The sequence below is a fragment of the Magnolia sinica genome, chromosome 1 (genome assembly GCF_029962835.1).
Source record: "Magnolia sinica isolate HGM2019 chromosome 1, MsV1, whole genome shotgun sequence".
NCBI classification, from domain to species: Eukaryota; Viridiplantae; Streptophyta; class Magnoliopsida; order Magnoliales; family Magnoliaceae; genus Magnolia; species Magnolia sinica.
Genome location: NC_080573.1, coordinates 134882474 through 134893261, shown reverse-complemented (window position 1 = coordinate 134893261; position 10788 = coordinate 134882474).

The window sequence follows — 10788 nt, the reverse complement described above, 5'->3', positions numbered from 1 at the left end:
TTCGTATCATTTTAAGCCTACGCCTTAAATCGAGGCAGATCCAAGGCTCAAGTGGACCACACCACAGGAAGAAGAGGTGATAATGATTCTAACCGTTGAAACTTTTCTAGGGCCCACCGTGATTCTCACCGAACTCTTGGGCGGATCGGCTAACCACTCGGCCACTAGCCAATGGCTAGTGGTCGGTGCTCTGTGGGCCCCACCAAGATGTGTGTTTCATCCATGCGTCCACCCATTCTTCCGAATCATTATACGGTATGAGCCCAAAAATGAGTTTGATCCAAATCTCAAGTGGATCGCACAGTGTTGATTGAACGCCCACCATTAAAAACTTCTTGGGGCCACAAAAGTTTTGGATCAAGCTCATATATATATTGTTTCCCTTCGTCCAAGTCTATATGACCTAATCAACTGGTTAGACGTCAAATAACCAGTACATTGGGCCCCAGGAGGTTTTTAATGGTGAAAATTCAATCACAACTGTTTTCCAATGTTTATTCCACCTAAGATTTAGATCTACCTCATTTTTGGCATCAAGACCTTAAATTATCTTTCAAAATGGATGGACTGCGTGGATAAAACACATGCATCATGGTGGTTCCAAGCACCAACTACTAGCCACCTGGCTGGTGCAGCGACACTAGCCAAACAGCGTCCCTTGGAGTGGGCAACAGGCTTTCTTGTATGTATAGGTGCCAGTTATGCGATTGTCATCATTGGAAAGAAACTGCTGTTATATCTTTCGATGAATTTTGTGCTCCAATATGTCGATTGATCGGAGCAGGAATCATTGGAAGTTCATCTTAAGCTCTCACACCGGCAGTATAATATATTAATACAGGATGGGTTCTTATTGTGTAAGCTTTTTTGATGATTTGGATGCCTGCTCAAGTTGTTAATTTAACATTATCTCAATCAAGGCTAGTTGGATGATACAATATTCAATTGTTTATGTATAGAATTAACAGATCATGTCAAATGTGACTCATAAGTTTTATACATTTCAATGTATATAATAAGTTAGGTAGTTGGAGAAAATTTTGGGCACATGGTCATACAAGATCTGTCATTTTACTACTTTGGAATGAGAAAGGGGGAAATCTGAATCATGCTTCTGGGAATCTTTTTTGAGAGTGTAAAACTAGGTAGCCTGAAAAGTATCTGCAAACTATTTCAATTTTGGATGGTGAAGGCTGGAAATGCCATTTTAATGTTATGGATTTGATTCATTTCACTAATAATAATAATTTTAGGATGCATTTTCCTATAAGATAATTAAGGTTATTTAGTGAGCACTTCTCTATGGAAATTTCAGTTATCTTTATTTTCATTGTAAAACAAATTCCCGAATTTGATCGGTGCCTGTGTAACTCATACATGGATGAAAGGTTTCACAGGCATGGCGTGTGATGCGTGTCGCACATTGTCATGTCTGCACAATAATAAGATAATGCTGACAGATATATATGGTATGAAAATGTTAATTCATGTAGCAAAGTGTTAGTACATGATTGGACTGTGAAAATGGGTTTTGTTCTAGTATCTGCATTGGTAAGTTGAATTCTTACAGCAATCATTTTAGACATGGAAATCATCAGTACTTGGGCTTGTAATCTTTGACTTTGGCTTACTGAAGCTCCTGTAAGTTGTCCTTAGATTTTTAAAAAAAATTTTAATTTAGTTTTTTTTAAATTCACAGTGCATGGTTCTTCATTCTATTTTGTTGATGCAGAAATTTGATTAACCCTCCCTAGACCTTTGAGTATCTGCTCTTCAAGTCGGTAGGTTCCTGGTCGGGTAGTGTCCATTATCTTGTAGGGTTATTTCCAGTTCGGCTCCAGAGTCCCTGATCTAAGCTCCTTGGTGTTTTGGAAAGTTCGACGGAAGATTAAATCTCCAGCTTAGAATCTTCTCGTTCTTACTCTAAAATTGTAGAATCGTTCTTATTGATTTGATACCTCACCTTGGGCCTTTCTTTTTTTTTCAACTTCTCCCACCATGCTTTTGATCTCATTATATTGTGCTTCTGATTCTACAAGCAATGATTTTATGTATGCTTGTTATCTTTTGGTATCAAAACATTTGCACATGTTCAATGACAGGTTGGAAAGGCATATTTTGAACTGGTAGATTATTTTGAGGCTGATCGTGCTTTGAGTTTAGCTCGCGGAGCGTCTCCATACACTTTAGAAGGAATGGATATCCATTCTACAGTTTTTTTGTAAGTTGTTTTTGTTCATTTGCAATTTGGTTTATATTTTTGGTGTCATGTTTATGTTAATCTTCTCATCCTGTTTGTGCAAGACAGACGTACCGTCGCGACTCTTCTTTTCTCGCCTTTGTTGCATGTTCTACATGAGTATTAGAGAAAAAGTGCAGTGGTTTCAGGGGCAATGCTTTCTCCTTTTATATTATATTGTTTTATGTAATTTGAATCCCCATCACGATATTCAAATGTATATTTTAAGAGTTTATTTGTCTTTTTAGAACTGGTTATTTGAAAGGTACAAGTGGATTGAAGAAAGGCTATGAATAGTAGGTGAGCCTTTGACCTAGTGGTGTTGCCATGATGGTCCAAGTTATAACATTGAGGTCAGGATATCAGTCTTTGATTAGTTATCTTTGATTGGAGATTTAGAAAATAAACTAAGAAGGAATTAGAACTTTGAAGTCAATCATTTCCACCTACGATCATTTCCTCCACTCCGGGAAAATGAGCCCATCAGCTTATTTCCATCAAATCCTATTACTAGTTGACTTGACCTTTCACCATCCCAAGTTCAAGTTCATCTAAATAATAGTGGAAGAGTGAAGTTGTTGGGCAGATCTTCTATATGTGATCATCTGTGTAACTTAGTCCATATGGAGAACTTAGTTTGCATAATACCAGTGTTTTAAATAGCGAATAGTGTGTAGCGTAGCGTTCTTTCCTTCGAAGTGTATGGCTTCACCTATGCTATACTGCTGCTAGATTTTTCATTAAGGCTGCACTTAGTTGCACCAAATATCATGAAATTTGATCAACCAATTACATAATAATAAGAAAATTTGGGCAAAGATCAAGTAGAGAGAGAAATAGCAATGGAACTGATTTAATGCCATCATTTATGTTATTTTACCAAAATCATTGAAACATTAACTAATTTTTATTGAAAATAGAAAAATGTAACAAATCATTCAAAACAAATTATTTTTTATGTTTATGAAAACAAATTGTATTGTAAGTTATGTGGAGTGTAAAGTAGGGTATGTAGCATCGGCTATATGTGACTTAAAGCTATTTTCGTCAGCTACTTAGTGTGAACGCTAAGCTATGCAATGTAGCGTAAGCTATTTAAAGCACTGGTTAATAGTTTTATGTTACATGGAAATGATGACTGGCAATTACTAATATGTATTTGTTTGGACACACTATTTTATCTTTGTTCTATACTTTCTAGTTTCATTTCATTTTATTTTTTTTTAAAAGACACTCTTTTTGCAGCATTTGAAGGAAGAGATGAAGTTAAGCTACCTTGCTTAAGAACTGATATCAACTGATCGGTTATCTCCTCAATCTTGGTATGTTCTTCAAACTTTTGTTGCATGTACGATGTGAGCCTTACTTCAGTGTTTTTCATGCGCTTTTTTGCTCTGGATTTATGGTCTCCATTCATGTTGTTGCTCTGCAGAGCTGATGTCTGCCAAATTTTAAGCCAATGTGGTAAGAACTGAAAGAAAAGCGCACATTTGAATATCTGCTTCTTTTCCTAGAGAAGATGCATTTGCAGTTGTTTTTTCCCTGCTCTTGCTTTCTGCTTCTTATATTTAGATGCACTATCGGCCTATGGATCTCTGTTTCCAGAGAATGGATGCTGTTGCTTTCTCCATTGGTAGGAAGCTAGACATAACCCTTTTCAGTTTCTTGATTTCATTTGTAATGCTTCTCTTTGTGCTAGCAAAAAATAGAAAAAAATTAAAAAAAAATTAAAATTTTTTTTTTTTTTTTTTAAAGTGGTTTTTGATGTGATGCCATGGTCTTGACTTGTGGGTTTGATCCTACTTTGTGGTGCTATAATAGAGAGCTGGCTACTACAGCTTAGCATGCATCTCTTTTCTCTCTTTTTTTCCAACCATTGTGTCATATGTGTAGGGCATTTGGCCCTTGCAACAGTTGGGCCCAACCATGAGGATGATCTATGTCGAAAACTAGGCACATTCACTCAATGTGTTGAGTCGCAGTCCATTATTTTGATGACGTGGCCTCTTTTTTTTCTTTTTTTTTTTGAACATTTAAATTTTATTAACATGGGATCAACGCTTTATATGAGAAATTTTCAGGCGGGGAAGGAAAAAAGAAAAACTACCCATGCCTATCATATACCCCTACTACACAGCAAGTCCCCTGGAAGACAAAGCGGAGACACAAAACGAGAAAAGGAACCCCTTAAGTCAGGATTTCCTGATATTCCCTAGTCCCGCCTTATCAAGGAAGATTTCCCTCTGGATTTAGGGTGGGACTTGAGGTAAGGTGTTGAATGTGTGAGGTAAGGTGTTGAATGTGACGAGCGCCTTCCCAGTTTTGAGGAGGAGTCAGCCACTCCATTAGCCTCCCTGAATGGATGATGACGTAACCTACTTGATTAGTTGACTGGCCCAATTTTTGTTTCAGGTGATCTTCAGGGTGACAGTGGCCTGCCTAATTAGTGGACCGGCTTGATTTTGTGCCAGCTTATTTTCTTGGTGATGGTGTGACAGACCTGCCCTGATGAGCGGATCAGCCTGATTTTTATTTGAGGTGGTCTTCTTGGTGTGGCCTTCCATTTGCATGGCTCAGATATCTTATAGAAGTGACACATTGGTGGGAAAGATTGGTTGGCATGCAGCTGGCTGCAGGTAATTATTTCTCACAACATGCAAGATGGTGGGAGCCCACTTGTGGAAGGAAGGGGTTAAGAAGTTGGTGGATGTGTTTGGGTGTGATGCGGGTTGTTTCCCTTCTTCCTATGTAGGTCTTCCTCTTTGCATCATCGAGTAATTGAAAGAATTGAGAGGAAACTTGCTAATGAGAAGAGCCTTCTTTGCTTGGAGAGGAGACTTTTAAGGCAGCCTTCTCAAATATGCTGCTCTATTTATAATGTCCCTATTCAGATGTTTGAACTTAGGACTTGGTAAGTCGGAGTGTTTAAGGTGGAACTTTTTATGGCGAGTATCAGAGGTTTGGGTAATACGAATTGTTCATTGCTTGGGAAGTTACAAAGATGAAAAAAGAGATGGACAACTTATGACATTATTCCACTAATCAAATACGCCATTGATATTCCCAACATAACTTGAGATATTCCACAACGCCAGGGCTGAATGTTTATACACGGTGTTTGCATTTTCAGTTTTTACAAGTGGGGTTGTGTTCAGTGATCCAAACTATCGCTATTATAGGCCATGCTGTGGATGGTCCATGCAGCAAAAATCTCAAAGGTGAAAAAAATCCCAACCCTTCAATAGGAGGGCGATAAAATAGATGGTTGAGTTTAAAAAAACATACATGAGCAATTCATTATATATGGGAAAAGGTACTATGCGCACGAGTCCGTCCCATCAGGTCAAGCTGTGTGGGCCCCACCGTGATGCGTTTCGAACATCTACCCCATCAGTCAGATGCACCATTCCATCGTGGCCTAGGTCTCAAAAATCAAGTCAATCCATGACTTGTGTGGGCCATACCACATACAAAAGTGGGGAGGGGCCGTACACCATTAAAACATTCATAATCATTTTTTGGGCCCACCGAGACGTGGTTTGCAAATCCAGCCCATCCATTATGTGTGTCCCACTTGGATTAGGGTTCAGACCAAGTTTCAGCAGCATTCAAAACTCAGGTGGGCCCCACCAAGTGCTTTTATATGTTTTAACAGTGTCTTCACATGATTTTAGATGGTATGGCCCACCTGAGTTCCTTATATGGCTGATTTTTAGGATATCTCATAATTTAGAGGGCACCCATTAGATGCACGGTGTTGGTGGTTGACACGCATCACAGTGGGGCCCACACAGCTCGACCTCACGAGAGCTTATCGTGAGGTTGAGCGCATTGTACCTTTTCGCATTATATATATACATATATATATATATGTGTGTGTGTGTGTGTGTGTGTTCACCACTATGATGTGTGTCGAATATCAACACCGTGCATTTGATGGGTGCCTTTTAGTTTATGGGATATCACAAAAAAAAAAAAACAATCGTATACAGAACTTAGGTGGGCCATACCATCTAAAACCATGTGAAGACTTGTCTAAAACATATAAAAGAACTTGGTGGGGCCCACCTGAGTTTTGAATACAGCTGAAACTTGGTCTGACCCCTCATCCAAGTGGTACACACACAATGGATGGGTTGGATTTGTGAACTACATCTCAGTGGGCCCAATAAATTATTATGAATGTTTTAATGGGATAGTAACCCTTCTCAATTGTTATACGTGGTGTGGCTCACCCAAGTCATGGATTGACTTGAATTTTAAGCCCATGGCCCACCATGCGTGATGGGGTAGATGTTCAACACACTCATGAGAACTTGTGAGAACTTTTTTAGAACTCATCCCACGTGATGTGGGCCCAAAATCTGAACCGTTCATGTGATGCAACACCCCATGAAACCCCAAGGCCCAATTTTCAATCTGATCCAAAACTTTAGTGGGCCATGGAAAAAGGAAATAGTTTCCTCCCTTGATTTGTCTCTCTCTTTTACCGTGGCTCACCAAAATTTTGAATAAGGATAAAAGTCGGCCCAAGGGTTTCATGAGGTGTTGATGTTTTTGGGATATCCCATGATTTAAAGGGGAACCATCAAATGCATGGTGTTGATGTTTGACACGCATCATGATGGGGCCCACACAACTTGAGCTCATGGAAACTTCCCATGAGTTTGAGTTGGGTGGGCCCCACTGTGATGCGTGTGAACATCTACCCCCCATCAGTCAGATGCATCATTCCATGGTGGGCCTTGGGATTAAAAATCAAGTCAATCGGTGACTTTCGTGTGCCACACCACCTACAAAAGTTGAGAGGGGTAACCCTCCCCATTAAAACATTCATAATCATTTTTTTGACCCACTAAGGTGTGGTTTACAAATCTAACCCATCCATTATGTGTGTCCTACTTGGATGAGGTGTCAGACCAAGTTTCAGATGCATCCAAATTTCAGGTGGGCCCTACAAAATAATTTTATATGTTTTAGGCATGTCTTTACATGCTTTTAGATGGTATTGCCCACCTGAGTTCTGGCTGATTTTTGGGATGTCTCATAATTTAAAGGGAACCCATCAAATGCACGGTATTGATGTTTGACACGCATCACAGTGGGGCCCACACAGCTCGACCTCATGGGAAGTTCCCATGAGCATGATCGGCATAGAACCATTTCCCCCAAAAATGTTAATACGAGGTCAAGCTGCATGGCCCACCGTGACGTGTGTAGAACATCAACACAGGTCGTTTGACAAGTCTCCTCTAGGCCATGGGATATCCCAAAAATCAGCATGTATATGAAACTCAAGTGAGCCATACCATCTAAACCTGTGTGAATACATGCCCAAAACATATAAAAGCACTTGATGGGGCCACCTGAGTTTTGGATGAGGCTGAAACTTGGTTCGACCCCTCATCCAAGTGGGACACACCCATCCGACACCCATCCGATAAATGTTTTAATGGGAGGGTAACCCCTCTCAATTGTTGCATGTGGTGTGGCCCACCCAATTTATAGATTGATTTGATTTTAAGACCGTGGCCTAACATGGAATGGGACATCTAAGTGATGGGGTAGATGTTCAAGACACATCACGGTGGGGCCCACACAACCCGACCTCGGGGAAAGTTCCCATGAAGTCGACCACATATTACCATTTCCTAGGTGTGTGCGCGCGATTTCCTACGTGTGTGTGCGCGCGTGTGTGAGAACTCATGCAAACTTTTTTGAGAACTCATCATACATGATGTGACTCCAAAATCTGAACGGTCCACGTGAAAAAGCACCTCATCAAACCCCCCAAGCCTAATTTGTACTTTGATCCAAATCTCTTATGGGCCATGAAAAATGAAACCAGTGTCCTCCCTTGATTTGCATTTCTCTTTACTATGTCCCACCAGAATTTTAGATTATGATAAAAATTTGTTCACTAAGTTTCATGGGATTCCGCATCACATGGACCATTCGGATTAGACACCCATGACACGTGTGCAAAGGTGCACATGTGGATAGGTGTGCAGGTGAGCATGACTCTATATACATGTATGGGAAATGGTCATCCAGTCGAGGTAATGCGAACTTCCCATGAGGTCGAGTTGTGTAAGGCCCACCGTGATGCGTGTCAAACATCTACCCCACTTGTGGATAATTAATTGTAGTACAACCGGTTGGACTTGAAACGGCATGTGTGTGTGGAGCATCGTGTGCGGGTGGGTGAGTGGGGACGTGGGAATTGGTTGAAGGTTCTACAATCTTTCTAATTGACGACAGAATCTTCTTAGTGCCATTGGGTTGGGAGGAATTATATGATCCTTGACTCAAAGGTCCACAAATTTTCATTTTGTAGAAGTAGGCCCATGGTCTAGTGATGCCGGTTGTGTATTTTAGTGTCCTGACAGACTGACAATGGATCATGCTTTCGGAATCTCCTGCGGTGGAAGATACCCCATGGTCTAGTGATCCAAACGGTTACTGTATTTCTTAACCATCCATCAAGAATTAGGATTTTGTTCCACGGGGGAGGTTGATGGTTTAGTGTCTGTTGACGTGCATCAGGTCAACTGTTGGGATTACTGAGCCATGGACAGCGCTCGTTACAAATTCAAAATGGGAGGATTCTTAGTTAGCTAGCAAGCCTTTATTTTGTATATGGGGTGTATGTGCAGATTTGGACCTTTCATCTACTGGGTCATTGGATGGGCTCATTACTGATCCCGTTGGGTTTTTTCAAAATAAGAAGGAAATGAATTTTTAATTTATAAAAAAAAATTTAGAAAAAGAATTTTAGCTTTTAGTGATTGTTGGTGATCATTCATTTGTGAATAGTGATGTCACAGAAATTGGAGTGTATGTTGTAAAAGTGTGTTAGGAGTACGGTTTTTCAATTTTACAGACCAAAATTCCCATTTCTTTAATCTTAGAGGCGGATTTGTTGTAACCTTCTTGCAAATTGGTTTAATCACTAGTAGGATGCCAATAATGATATCGTAATACACCTTAAGCTTATCTTTAAGAAATTAATTTTCCATCTTTTTGGCTCAACCCTAACAAATCCTAGCTAGTGCCGTTAAATGAAGATAAATGTTAGATATTGAAATATTCTATCTGATATCGAACTTGGACATCCCAAAAGTAATTAAGCAAAACCTTACGGACTTTGACAAAAGACCACCAATGATCATTGTATCAATGTCCATGTCAATGTTGGATAACATTATAGTATTTAATATTTTATTTAGATGTATTGCTTTGGGGTAATTTTATTTAAATGCCCCTTGGTTAATCATGCAAATGGTCGTGGCAATAATAATATCTGTCTCCAACCCGCTTAGGAGTCTGGTCATCTTATACTTGGCTAATCTGGTAGAAGTCCTGAGCTCGTATCTGTATCCGATCTTTTGGGGTCAGATATGTTGGGTAATTGAGTAAGTGAATGGTCATTGTCGGCCCTAATCCTAGCCACTGATTTGAGGACATTCAATGACTATAAATTGATTCGGAGAGAAGTCAGACAAACAGCCATATTTAGTTGCCAATAATTCTCCGAGTAAAGGCATAATGCGACTGTCTTGATTTTGGGATTATGGTCCATCCGTAGTACGGACCAAATAGATGAATGGTCTGTCGTAACAGATGTGTGCAGTTCATATGTACGGTTGCAATTGGGTTGGGTTGATTGGACAGGTAGTTGGACCTGACCTGGCAATAAGCTTGTCTATATCTGAATACGGATTGTGGGTCATGTTTGGTAAATACACGGCCTCAATTATCAGATGGATCAAGTCTGGAAACTCCTGAAATCGTCCATTTATTTGGGGGCTAGCTTTAAAAACCCATCTTAACCATGGATTCTATCCAAGTCCTTATTCTCCGCAAGTGAATTTGCCTTTCCTTTCTCGCCAACTCCATTTAACGCCCACCTTGATGTATCTATTCTATATCCAAGCTGTCAATTCTTCTTCTTCTTCTTCTTCTTCTTTTTTCCGGGTTCATTTCAGTGCATGATCCAAAAAATGAAGCAGATCCAATTATCATGTGGACCATACCATAAAAAACAGTGGTGATTGACACAAATTTTTTGGATCAAGCGGATATTTGTTTTTTTTTAATTTTTCCTCTCAATCTAGGCTTACCTGACTTTATCAATTGGATGGAAAATAAACTATCAGAAACATTAAGGTGAAGCTTTTAATGGTGGGGTGTTCAATCATCATTGATTCCTAGAGAATGCTCCACTCGAGATTTGGATCTTTGTCATTTTTGGAATCATGCCCTAAAGTGATATGGAAAAATGGATGGACGGCGTGGATACAGAGTAGATAGATCAAGGTGGGCCCCATGATGAGGGCTGCACCATCTTGGGTGAGGTCAGGTTCTCACCTAATCCACTCCTCCCCGTGTTAGTGTTCTCCACTTTCAGTCCCTTGCTACTTAATCATCACCGCCCCTTTTTTCTCTTTTAAGTTGATGTTTATCGAGCTGTTTCCCATTACCTCATTCTTGATTTTATTATTTTTAATCTTGTGGTATATCCATCATAGGTCAACTTTTTGTAATAG